The following is an 11,859-nucleotide window of genomic DNA, read 5'->3' on the forward strand; positions in this document are numbered from 1 at the left end:
TGTGTGGTAACATGTCTCCTCCTGTGTGTGGTAACATGTCCCCTCCTCCTCCTGTGTGTGTGTGTGTGGTAACATGTCCTCTCCTGTGTGTGGTAACATGTCCTCTCCTCCTCCTGTGTGTGTGTGGTAACATGTCCCCTCCTGTGTGTGGTAACATGTCCTCTCCTCCTCCTGTGTGTGTGTGGTAACATGTCCCCTCCTGTGTGTGGTAACATGTCCTCTCCTGTGTGTGGTAACATGTCCTCTCCTCCTCCTGTGTGTGTGTGGTAACATGTCCCCTCCTGTGTGTGGTAACATGTCCTCTCCTGTGTGTGTGTGTGGTAACATGTCCTCTCCTCCTCCTGTGTGTGGTAACATGTCCTCTCCTCCTCCTGTGTGTGGTAACATGTCCTCTCCTGTGTGTGTGTGTGGTAACATGTCCTCTCCTCCTCCTGTGTGTGGTAACATGTCCTCTCCTGTGTGTGTGTGTGGTAACATGTCCTCTCCTCCTCCTGTGTGTGGTAACATGTCCTCTCCTCCTCCTGTGTGTGGTAACATGTCCTCTCCTCCTCCTGTGTGTGTGTGGTAACATGTCCCCTCCTGTGTGTGGTAACATGTCCTCTCCTCCTCCTGTGTGTGGTAACATGTCCTCTCCTCCTCCTGTGTGTGGTAACATGTCCTCTCCTGTGTGTGGTAACATGTCCTCTCCTCCTGTGTGTGGTAACATGTCCCCTCCTGTGTGTGGTAACATGTCCCCTCCTGTGTGTGGTAACATGTCCTCTCCTCCTCCTGTGTGTGGTAACATGTCCTCTCCTCCTCCTGTGTGTGGTAACATGTCCTCTCCTCCTCCTGTGTGTGTGGTAACATGTCCTCTCCTCCTCCTGTGTGTGTGGTAACATGTCTCCTCCTGTGTGTGGTAACATGTCCTCTCCTCCTCCTGTGTGTGTGTGTGTGTGTGTGTGTAACATGTCCTCTCCTCCTCCTGTGTGTGGTAACATGTCTCCTCCTCCTCCTGTGTGTGTGTGGTAACATGTCCTCTCCTCCTCCTGTGTGTGGTAACATGTCCTCTCCTCCTGTGTGTGGTAACATGTCCTCTCCTCCTCCTGTGTGTGTGTGGTAACATGTCCTCTCCTCCTCCTGTGTGTGGTAACATGTCCCCTCCTCCTCCTGTGTGTGTGTGGTAACATGTCCTCTCCTGTGTGTGGTAACATGTCCTCTCCTCCTGTGTGGTAACATGTCCTCTCCTCCTCCTGTGTGTGTGTGGTAACATGTCCTCTCCTGTGTGTGGTAACATGTCCTCTCCTCCTCCTGTGTGTGTGTGGTAACATGTCCTCTCCTGTGTGTGGTAACATGTCCTCTCCTCCTCCTGTGTGTGTGTGGTAACATGTCCTCTCCTGTGTGTGGTAACATGTCCTCTCCTCCTCCTGTGTGTGTGTGGTAACATGTCCCCTCCTGTGTGTGGTAACATGTCCTCTCCTCCTCCTGTGTGTGTGTGGTAACATGTCCTCTCCTGTGTGTGGTAACATGTCCTCCTCCTCCTGTGTGTGTGTGGTAACATGTCCCCTCCTGTGTGTGGTAACATGTCCTCTCCTCCTCCTGTGTGTGTGTGGTAACATGTCCCCTCCTGTGTGTGGTAACATGTCCTCTCCTGTGTGTGGTAACATGTCCTCTCCTCCTCCTGTGTGTGTGTGGTAACATGTCCCCTCCTCCTCCTGTGTGTGTGTGGTAACATGTCTCCTCCTCCTCCTGTGTGTGGTAACATGTCCCCTCCTGTGTGTGGTAACATGTCCCCTCCTGTGTGTGGTAACATGTCCTCTCCTCCTCCTGTGTGTGTGTGTGTGTGTGTGTGTGTGTGTGTGTGTGTAGGGGCTGTAGCCTGTCTCCAGAAGGAGTGGCCAGTGTCCAGACCCCTGGCTCTGTGGGTAAACAACTGCTAGAGTTGACCCAGGAGGAGAGGAGACTGGACGAACTCATACACACCTGCACACTCATCGTCCAACAGATGACTGAAGACACACCCACAAGGAGATAGCCTTCCTTTACAGCCCTGCTGTGTGACTCAGATCTAAGTGTGTGTGTGTGTGTGTGTGTGTGTGTGTGTGTGTGTGTGTGTGTGTGTGTGTGTGTGTGTGTGTGTGTGTGTGTGTGTGTGTGTGTGTGTATCTGACTGTGAATCTGTATCTGACTCTGTGTGTGCATCTGATTGCTTGAGAGTGACATGCTGTGTGTGTGTGTGTGTGTGTGTGTGTGTATCTGATTGCTTGGGAGTGACGTGTGTGTGTGCGTAGAAGTGTGTTCTTGTCGTGTGTGTGCGTAGAAGTGTGTTCTTGTCGTGTGTGTGTGTGTAGAAGTGTGTTCTTGTCCTGTGTGTGTGTGTGTGTGTAGAAGTGTGTTCTTGTCCTGTGTGTGAACGACTACTTTTCCTTAACCTCTGGGTACGTTTGCGTACATATCGTATGATGATGTGAAAAGGATTCCTAGTCTGAATGACCAGACGGTCATCATGGTCAAAGCCCCTGCTGAAACCAGGCTGGAGGTGCCAGACCCTGCAGAGGTACACACACACACACACACACACACACACACCCTAAACAGAGACCAAACAGGGATCCTGGTAACACTTCCTGTCGTGTCACATCCCTGCAGACAGTCACTAATTTGACTGATACGCTATGCAATAACACAGGTTTGTGGACACCCCTTCAAATGAGTGATTTCTGCTATTTTATCCACAAGGGGTGTCCACAAACCTTTTAACATCAACCGCACAGCCATGCCATCGCCATAGACAAACATTGGCAGTAGGCTGGCTGGCACCGTATTCGAAGAGCTCAGTGACTTTCAACGTGACACCGTCGTAGCACCTCTCCAACAAGTCAGTTCGTCAAATGTCTGCCCTGCTAGAGCTGCCCCCAGTCAACTGTAAGTGCTGTTATTGTGGAAAGTGGAAACGTCTAGGAGCAACAACGGCTCAGCCATGAAGTGGTAGACCACACAAACTCGCAGAACGGGACCGCTGAAGTTCATAAGAAATGTGTCTGTCCTCGGTTGCAACACTTTCACGACTATCGATTTCCAAACTGCCTCTGGAAGCAACGTCAACACTATCACTGTTCTTCTGGAGCGTCATGAAATGGGTTTTCATGGCCATGCAGACGCCCACAATCCTAAGATGGGTTTGGTGGATGCCAGCAGAACGCTACCTACCCGGCAGCATTGTGCCCACTGTAAAGTTTGGTGGATAAATAATGGTCTGGGGCTTGTTTTCATGGTTCGGGCCCCTTCAGTTCCGGTGAAGGGAAATCTTAACGCTACAGCATACAATGACATTCTGTGCTTCCCAACTTTGTGGCAACAGTTTGAGGAAGGCCCCTTTTTGCTTCTGTTTCAGCATGACAATGTCCCCGCGCACGAAGCACCGTACAGAAATGATTTGTTGAGATTGGTGTGGAAGAACTTGAGTGGTCTGCACCGAGCCCTGACCTGAACCCCATTGAACACCTTTGGGATAAATTGGAACAGCGACTGCTAGCCAGGCCTAATCGCCCAACATCAGTGCCCGATCTCAATTATGCTCTTGTGGCTGAATGGAAACAAGTCCCCACAGCAATGTTCCAACATCTAGTGGAAAGCCTTCCCAGAAGAGTGGAGGCTGTTATAGCAGCAATGATCCAACATCTAGTGGAAAGCCTTCCCAGAAGACTGGAGGCTGTTATAGCAGCAATGTTCCAACATCTAGTAGAAAGCCTTCCCAGAAGAGTGGAGGCTGTTATAGCAGCAATGTTCCATCATCTAGTGGAAAGCCTTCCCAGAAGAGTGGAGGCTGTTATAGCAGCAATGTTCCAACATCTAGTGGAAAACCTTCCCAGAGGAGTGGAGGCTGTTATAGCAGCAATGTTCCAACATCTAGTGGAAAGCCTTCCCAGGCGACTGGAGGCTGTTATAGCAGCAATGTTCCAACATCTAGTGGAAAGCCTTCCCAGAAGAGTGGAGGCTGTTATAGCAGCAATGTTCCAACATCTAGTGGAAAACCTTCCCAGGCGACTGGAGGCTGTTATAGCAGCAAACGCGGGGCTCAACTCCATATTAATGTCCATTATTTTAGAATGAGATGTTCAACGAGCAGGTGTCCACATACTTTATTCAGGTGTATGATTGGTTGTAAGTTTGGTTGATACATTTTTTTTTTGATTGCCCAATCAGAGTCTCCAGGTCCACTTGAGCAGCACCCAGGGTCCAATAGAAGTCTTCCTGTGCTCAGATGACCACGCCCCTTCCTCCCCACTGAAAAACAACTCTGCGCCGAACGAAAGTGGACATCCGTCTTCGTCCTATGCCAGTGGAAACTCCACATCCTTCCTCAAGGTGTCACAAGGTGAGCCCATGGACTGAGATAGACATCGCGTCACTGTATCTGTCCCATTATGGCGTATTGTGAGGGCACGGGCAACAAGGCCATTGAGGCCACCTCCATTTTGAAGCAGTCTGTTTTCTTCTTCTATTATTTACGAGTTGGCAAACAAACTGAAAGGGAGCATACTGGCCCCTGTTGTGTGTCTGAACGGGTAAACGGCCAAAAGGTTGTAGATGTACGGTCACCTGCAGTTATGGAATGTTGGCTCACAAGTACAGTTTAATTGGCTGATCCCTCCTGACGACCTGGATGGAATCGTGTGACCTTTCCTTAACCTATAGGAAGTCCCGGCCATACTTCAAAATGATCAACGTCTTTAACCCTCCTGTGTTTCCGGTCGAATTGGACCGATTTACAAGTTTTCTCTCTGAAAAAAATGTAGTTCATTTAATCGGAGCGGGGCGTCATTGAAAATAAGAATTTGTTCTTAACTGACTTGCCTGGTTAAATAAAGGTAAAATAAAAAAAAAAAATTGTCATAAGGTTCCATGTCTTTGTCCACACAGGGCATCTGAACACACAAAATAATGTTGGTGATTTTCATTACGTTACATTTTGGGTGTTTTATTTAACTTTTGTACACCTGTGGTGTTCCCGATCAAAAATGACCGGTCATTAGAAACGAATAGGTGAGACTACAATTAGTGTATAAAATTGAGTTCAGGCACATGCCCATTCATCAGATGGACACACGTCCTCTCCCAGACCCCCACATGCATGTGTGTTTGAGCGTGTAAACACACACACACCTCACTCCCCTTCTTGGCTTCCATGGCAACCCCCACGGAACCCCACCTGTTGGCATTCTCACAAACAATCGCAACATTGTTTCAATAATATATAGACCTTTTCTCGCAGTTTTGGTATATAAAATATTTTTGAGGCCTTGCTCACAATTCATTCTGTGGCAGCACAATGAACTAACGATATACTGTATGTGAGGCTCTTGATCATATCTTTGACCATGACACAGGTGAGGAGAGAGACCAGGAAACTGACAGTGAAGATGCATTAGAGGAGAAAGTAGTCTGTGATAAATATCACAATATATTTCATCTGAGTATTTGTTATAGTCAAAATAATCCATACATTATACTTTTTTTTTTTAAACTTAAAAACGAGTTGTTTGAGCTCAGGTCAATGAGGCCTACAGGCCATAAAGAGCTAATAGAAGTTCAAAACCGTAATGTTCACAATAACTTAAGTTGATAAAAAGATCTAACGCAACATTAGGTGACAATATATGTATTATTATGGATTTATAATCAACTATAACGGTGGCGGCCATTTTGGACCGGGAACACAGAATGAACTAACATGAAACGAACGGAACAGGAGGGTTAATGTTGCCGCCCGTGCTTAAACATGGTTTTGGGCACTATAGAGTCCTCTATCTATCTCTATGGGTGAGCCCCACCTTCCGACTTAATTCTGTGGTGAGTGATTGGAAACTTAACTCTCACCTTTCTCTCACCCTCTTTTTCTTCTTGCTCTCTACCCATCTCTCACCAGAGGGTAATAACTACACCGGTACCGGTTTCTCCAACGCCCTGTCCAGCCTCCCAGCATGCTCTGCGGTGACAGTCACTCCTGTCTCCCCCCTGCCCTCCTCCCTCACCTCCCTCCTCCCCCTCCAGGACGTTGACCAGGAGCCCTTCATCCCCCCTCTCTCTCGTGGGGGATGACTACCTGCTTAGCCTGGGCGAAGACGAAGGCATCAGTGACCTGTTCTCCTACGATCTGGACCGTCTTCCATTAGACAACCTGCTCTGTAATTGAGTGAAATGTAATCTCAGCGGCCATTTTGGGGGAATTTTTAGTTTGGCCAATTTGTAGCCAGATTCATGGTCCCCAATGCGGTCGTTTCCAGTTATAAAGAACGGATTTAGAGCCCAGTGGGCTCTATGGAATGCAGCACAGCAGCCATTTTGGAGCAAGGCTTTGTTTTCTTGACCTTGTGGACTGGACTGCACATAGAGGACCTGCTGTGTAATTGACCCCTGGCCAGCGATGAGAGAAGGGTATAGAGCTGTTCAAAGGAAGTACGTTTCAGTTCAGACTCACTGTAAGGGTGAATTCTGTGGCTGAAAGAATGGAAGGAAAAAAACCTTCTCAAAGCCCGTCTTTCTGCTTTTGCACTGACAGGCAAACCAGCATCCTAAACAATCACTCATTCTCCATGGCAGACTGTTATCTCAATGAACTGTTCTCATTTGAAAGCAGAAATTATCCCGAACAAGAGATGAGTTATGGACGTTAACCCCTGAACACGGAACACTGATTCTTAACCCATATCTGCCATTGTGTGACTGTCGTCTGTGAACTTGTGTTTTATAATGTGACCCGATGATAGGTCCTGGTTCTCAGCTCACCACAGTAGAGCAGACCCGGTATCTACGTCCCAAGATGGTGATCTCTGCCTGGGCATCAATAATAATAAAAAATGCAAGAGGTCTTCCACATGGAGCCTTCTGACACAATACTGGAACTGAGACTGACTGGTAGTGTTCAGATAACCAGAGTATGTACTGAGAGATGGGCCTTCTCCTGATATAATGGTTTGCTACACAATTGGTGTATGTCTTGTTTGTTGTTTAGAGGAGGAAGTGAATATTGCTCCTGTTGCCGTGTGGGACATCCACTACATGTCCTTCTCCTGCTGTCGATTAACTTCTTTAATATCCAGGGATGAGCAATGTGCCTCCACACACACACACACACACACCACCATGCCAGAGTCACGTAGACAAGCCCCCATTTTGTTTTAGCCATGCTAGCAGCCATGCTAGCAGCCATGCTAGCAGCCATGCTAGCAGCCATGCTAGCAGCCATGCTACTTATTGACTAACGTATTAACCAACTCATAGTCAATTCTCAGGGCTCCCAAATTACTTTCTACTTGAAATACAATTTTATTACTTAATTAAAATGTACAAATGAATTGTAATGAATTTTTTTTTTGTGCCAGATATTATAAGGTAGGATGTTTTTTTTTTTTTTTTTTACTTACACCCAATCATTAACCCACTGATAAAAAATAAAAATGGATATCAATTTTTAAAAATGTACCCTTCGATTAGTATAGACATGTGACCTTTAAACTACCCAGCCATACGGTATATTCAGCTTTCCTTTGTGGGCTGAATCTGCCTGGTTTTAGAGAAGTGCTTTACTAGATGGTGTCCTATTGCCTTTACTAGTGTATGATGTTGGACCAGAGCTCTATGGGTTGATGACAGAACTTTCCAAGGAGTCCTTTTTTGAGCCAATTGACTGATATGAAAGTATGTTGGAGAACAGACATGTGCTGAACGGAACGATATACTGTATTGTCGTCTTACAGTAATGTAAAAAAAATAATAATAATAATACATATGGTAAGTCATTTCTAAGGTACTGTACTAGATGCTGTTTGTGTTTTTGTTTTTTTAGGTATTCTGGTGATAGTTTGGTTTACCAGTCTGTTTCTACATTGTTTGTAATGACAGTGAGTTGACGTGACGACACAAACAGATCTGGGACCAGGCTAATCTTGATATTTCTCCCAGGTGTTGTTGTCTGTGTCACACTGCTTTTCTTCATCTTGGCCAGGTCGCAGTTGTAAATGAGAACTTGTTCTCAACTAGCCTACCTGGTTAAATAAAGGTGAAATAAAATAAAGATACCTGTATAGCACATGTTCATATGAAGTGGTCTCGGTTTGAAGTCTTTTTGTACTGTTGTCCCGTATGAGTTTCATGTGCTTTTGAGTTGTGTACTGCCTGGTTTCCTAGCCCGCCTGGTTTCCTAGCCCGCCTGGTTTCCTAGCCCGCCTGCTTGCCGTTAGCCCGCCTGGTTTCCTAGCCTGCCTGGTTTCCTAGCCCGCCTGCTTGCCGTTAGGCTAGCCTGGTTTCCTAGCCCGCCTGCTTGCCGTTAGGCTAGCCTGGTTTCCTAGCCCGCCTGGTTTCCTAGCCCGCCTGGTTTCCTAGCCCGCCTGCTTGCTGTTAGGCTAGCCTGGTTTCCTAGCCTGCCTGGTTTCCTAGCCCGCCTGGTTTCCTAGCCCGCCTGCTTGCCGTTAGGCTAGCCTGGTTTCCTAGCCCGCCTGCTTGCCGTTAGGCTAGCCTGGTTTCCTAGCCCGCCTGCTTGCCGTTAGGCTAGCCTGGTTTCCTAGCCCGCCTGCTTGCCGTTAGGCTAGCCTGGTTTCCTAGCCCGCCTGCTTGCCGTTAGGCTAGCCTGGTTTCCTAGCCCGCCTGCTTGCCGTTAGGCTAGCCTGGTTTCCTAGCCCGCCTGCTTGCCGTTAGGCTAGCCTGGTTTCCTGGCCTGCCTGGTTTCCTAGCCCGCCTGGTTTCCTAGCCCGCCTGCTTGCCGTTTGGCTAGCCTGGTTTCCTAGCCTGCCTGGTTTCCTAGCCCGCCTGGTTTCCTAGCCCGCCTGCTTGCCGTCAGGCTAGCCTGGTGCCAACTCTGTTTTGCGTTATCACGTCAACTCCTTGTCATAATGGCACAAACATCTGGGAACAGGCTACAATTCGGTAGGAAATACAGCCATTGATTTCATCCTCAATTACCGTACTGAATTTCAGTAACTACTCTTGCTCTCCCCCGGGACTAGGGTGACGTTGACCCGGGATGCTGATCTTGGGTCAGTTTTGCATTTCACTAATGCCTAGGCTTGGGGAAGGCGGAATCTGATCCTAGATCTGTATCTAGGGGAAACTGCGCCTTTGGTGTTATACCAGTCTTTTTCTCTGCAGTTTTCCTTTATAGATCGTGGACTCTTCTATTAAGTTTTAAATGTGATTTATATAAATAAATATATACATGATTTTTTACTTAATGCTTTTGTTAAGATGTTTTTTATTTTTATGAGCATGAATTGATGTTTCTATCCACCATCCAGCGATACGATGCCGAGCTTAAACCAGAGCCATGTGTTTCAGTTAGGACATGTAGGATTATATATATATCAGAGAATTGAATGTTATACAGGTTGAAATACTGATGTGTGTGTGTGTGTGTTGGTTTTATGATCTGAAATAAAAGATCCTATACATTTTCCTTACGGATAAAAAGTGTATTTCTCTCATTACGTGCACAAATTTGTTTACATTCCTGTTCGTGAGCATTTCTCCTTTGCCAAGATAATCCATCCACCTGACAGGTGTGGCATATCAAGAACCTGATTAAACAGCATGATCATTACACAGGTGCACCTGGTGCTTGGGACAGTGCAAGGCCACTGACATTTTTGTTTTGTCACACAACGCTTCACATGTCTCCAGTTTTAAAGGGAGTGTGCATTTGGCATGCTGACTGCAGGAATGTCCACCAGAACTGTTCCCAGAGAATGTTATACAGGTTGAAATACTGAATACAACAGTACAATACACGTTGAAATACTGAATACAACAGTACAATACACGTTGAAATACTGATTACAACAGTACAATACACATTGAAATACTGAATACCAAGTTGTTCCCCTGCACTACAACCGTACAATACAGGTTGAAATACATTTTACCAAGAGGTCATTGGAGCTGTTTTTAAAAAAACAAATGGATTATAGTGGTTTAATAAAGTTACCACACTTTATTTTCAGATCCGAATCCAGAGCGATAGCTTGGCCCTAAATCTGTCATCTCCAGCAGGTGTTTTAACCGTTTGTTTTGTATGGAGGTCAATGAATGTCGAATTTGGTTGATAACCAATGGGATGGCTTAAAGAGCGCCACAGTGAACGTCTCATAATACCCATAACACCCTAGCGGTCAAACAAGGAAATAGTTCCTATTCTGTCCTTGAGTTGCGTTCCCATGCTAAACTCGACAGATAGCTAACAACTAAGTCTTCAATAAAACTCCCAAGGCGTGACTTTTCTTGAAATAATATATTGAAAACGTTTATGTTGTGAAACGGCAAAATACAGAAAATAATATACTTTAGTATTCAATTCACACCGACATACTGTAGCTGTACATTAAACATTTGAAGTTGCATAAATACAAAGCACGCGCTAAGGTACCATGCATCTGGCATGATGCCAAACCACATAGCTAATTGTTAACCATATGGTAATTGGCTCCTTTCATTACTCTAATGTACAACCATCTATGTAGAATAACAAAGCATATTACACTAGAAACAGTAACAAAACTACAGTATTGTATATTTTACAATTCGTTTGCATGACGCATGAGCAAAGTAATACAGCTAACGACATACATTAAAGGCATTGCAATTTGTGAGTAAATGCAACCAACATTGATATGTAAGCAACTCTATCAATAACAAGATTATCATCATTAGCTAAATGCTTGAATCGAATTTACAAACAAATATTTTTCCAAGGCTGAAGCGTGACAATAAATAACTACATTAAAAGACCTGCGCCGTAGCGTTGTTTGAAGCTGCTTCTATGCGTGCAAAACAAATTCTGTACTTCCTGCTTGCGTCGTCTTTCTAAGTACCAGAAAGCGCCACTAGGGGACAAATAACACCATTGAACACAATGAAAATACAATTTAACCATTGTAATAAAATAATCTGTTACCTTCTAACAGGATGGCAGCACAGTGCCAATCGTTTTTCCACCATTCATTTTTCCTATAGAGGATTTTAGAAACACTTAAAATAATGACTGTGTTTTGTGTCGGTTTACCCTGGAGTGATTTTTTGATAAGTGTAAATCTCTATCGGACAAGGTGACTTTAATCCAATATATTAGTCTCTTTTTACTCTCCTATTCCAAAAGGCTAATTAACGTCAAAGTAGACATCACGCAAGACTACAAATCCAAATGCAAGCTCCTGCACATCATCTCTCGCAGACGCCTTTGCTAAACAGGTATTGTGTCAATTTAAAACTCGCACAAGACATTTAACACAATTGTCACGTTAAAGAAAATGGAGCCAATTTATTAATTTACTAAATGTAGATAAAATTAGATAGTTAATCCAGAGAGGACCTCCCTTTATCTCGATTCACTAGACTCGTCCAGATCATCATGGGATTTGTAGTTCTTTATGAAAGCCACATTAGCAGCTAATTCGCATTTCATTTTTGGAGGGGTAAATACAGGCGACTGTATTGATCAAAGTCATTGGAAATAAGAAATTGTTCTTAACTGACTTGCCTAGTTAAATAAAATAAAAAATAACCTTGTCCTAGAGACTTACACGGGTATCAAAACGTCACGCCAGGGTAAGCCTACACCAAACACAGCCCTTTATTTTTAAGTGTTTCTCTAATCCCCTATGGGAAAAAAATGAATGGTGGGAAAAATGATTATAACCATTTCCTTGTTTGACCGCTAGGTTTCTTGGGTATTATGACGCATACTGTGGTACTCTATTTGATAGAATTTAAGTTTTGTAATGCTTTAGGTTGTTACTAGTGTACTGAATGCTTTAGGTTGTTACTAGTGTACTGAATGCTTTAGGTTGTTACTAGTGTACTGAATGCTTTAGGTTGTTACTAGTGTACTGAATG

At 45.0% G+C, this 11,859-nt stretch overlaps 1 pseudogene; it reads left to right on the top strand.

The window, feature by feature from the left end:
- LOC135549514 (transcription factor E2F3-like) overlaps window positions 1-9,427 on the top strand; it is a 33,211-nt pseudogene extending 23,784 nt beyond the window's left edge.
- The last annotated feature ends 2,432 nt before the right edge of the window (window positions 9,428-11,859 follow it).

This window comes from Oncorhynchus masou, chromosome 12 (assembly GCF_036934945.1).
Source record: "Oncorhynchus masou masou isolate Uvic2021 chromosome 12, UVic_Omas_1.1, whole genome shotgun sequence".
Classification (NCBI taxonomy): domain Eukaryota; kingdom Metazoa; phylum Chordata; class Actinopteri; order Salmoniformes; family Salmonidae; genus Oncorhynchus; species Oncorhynchus masou.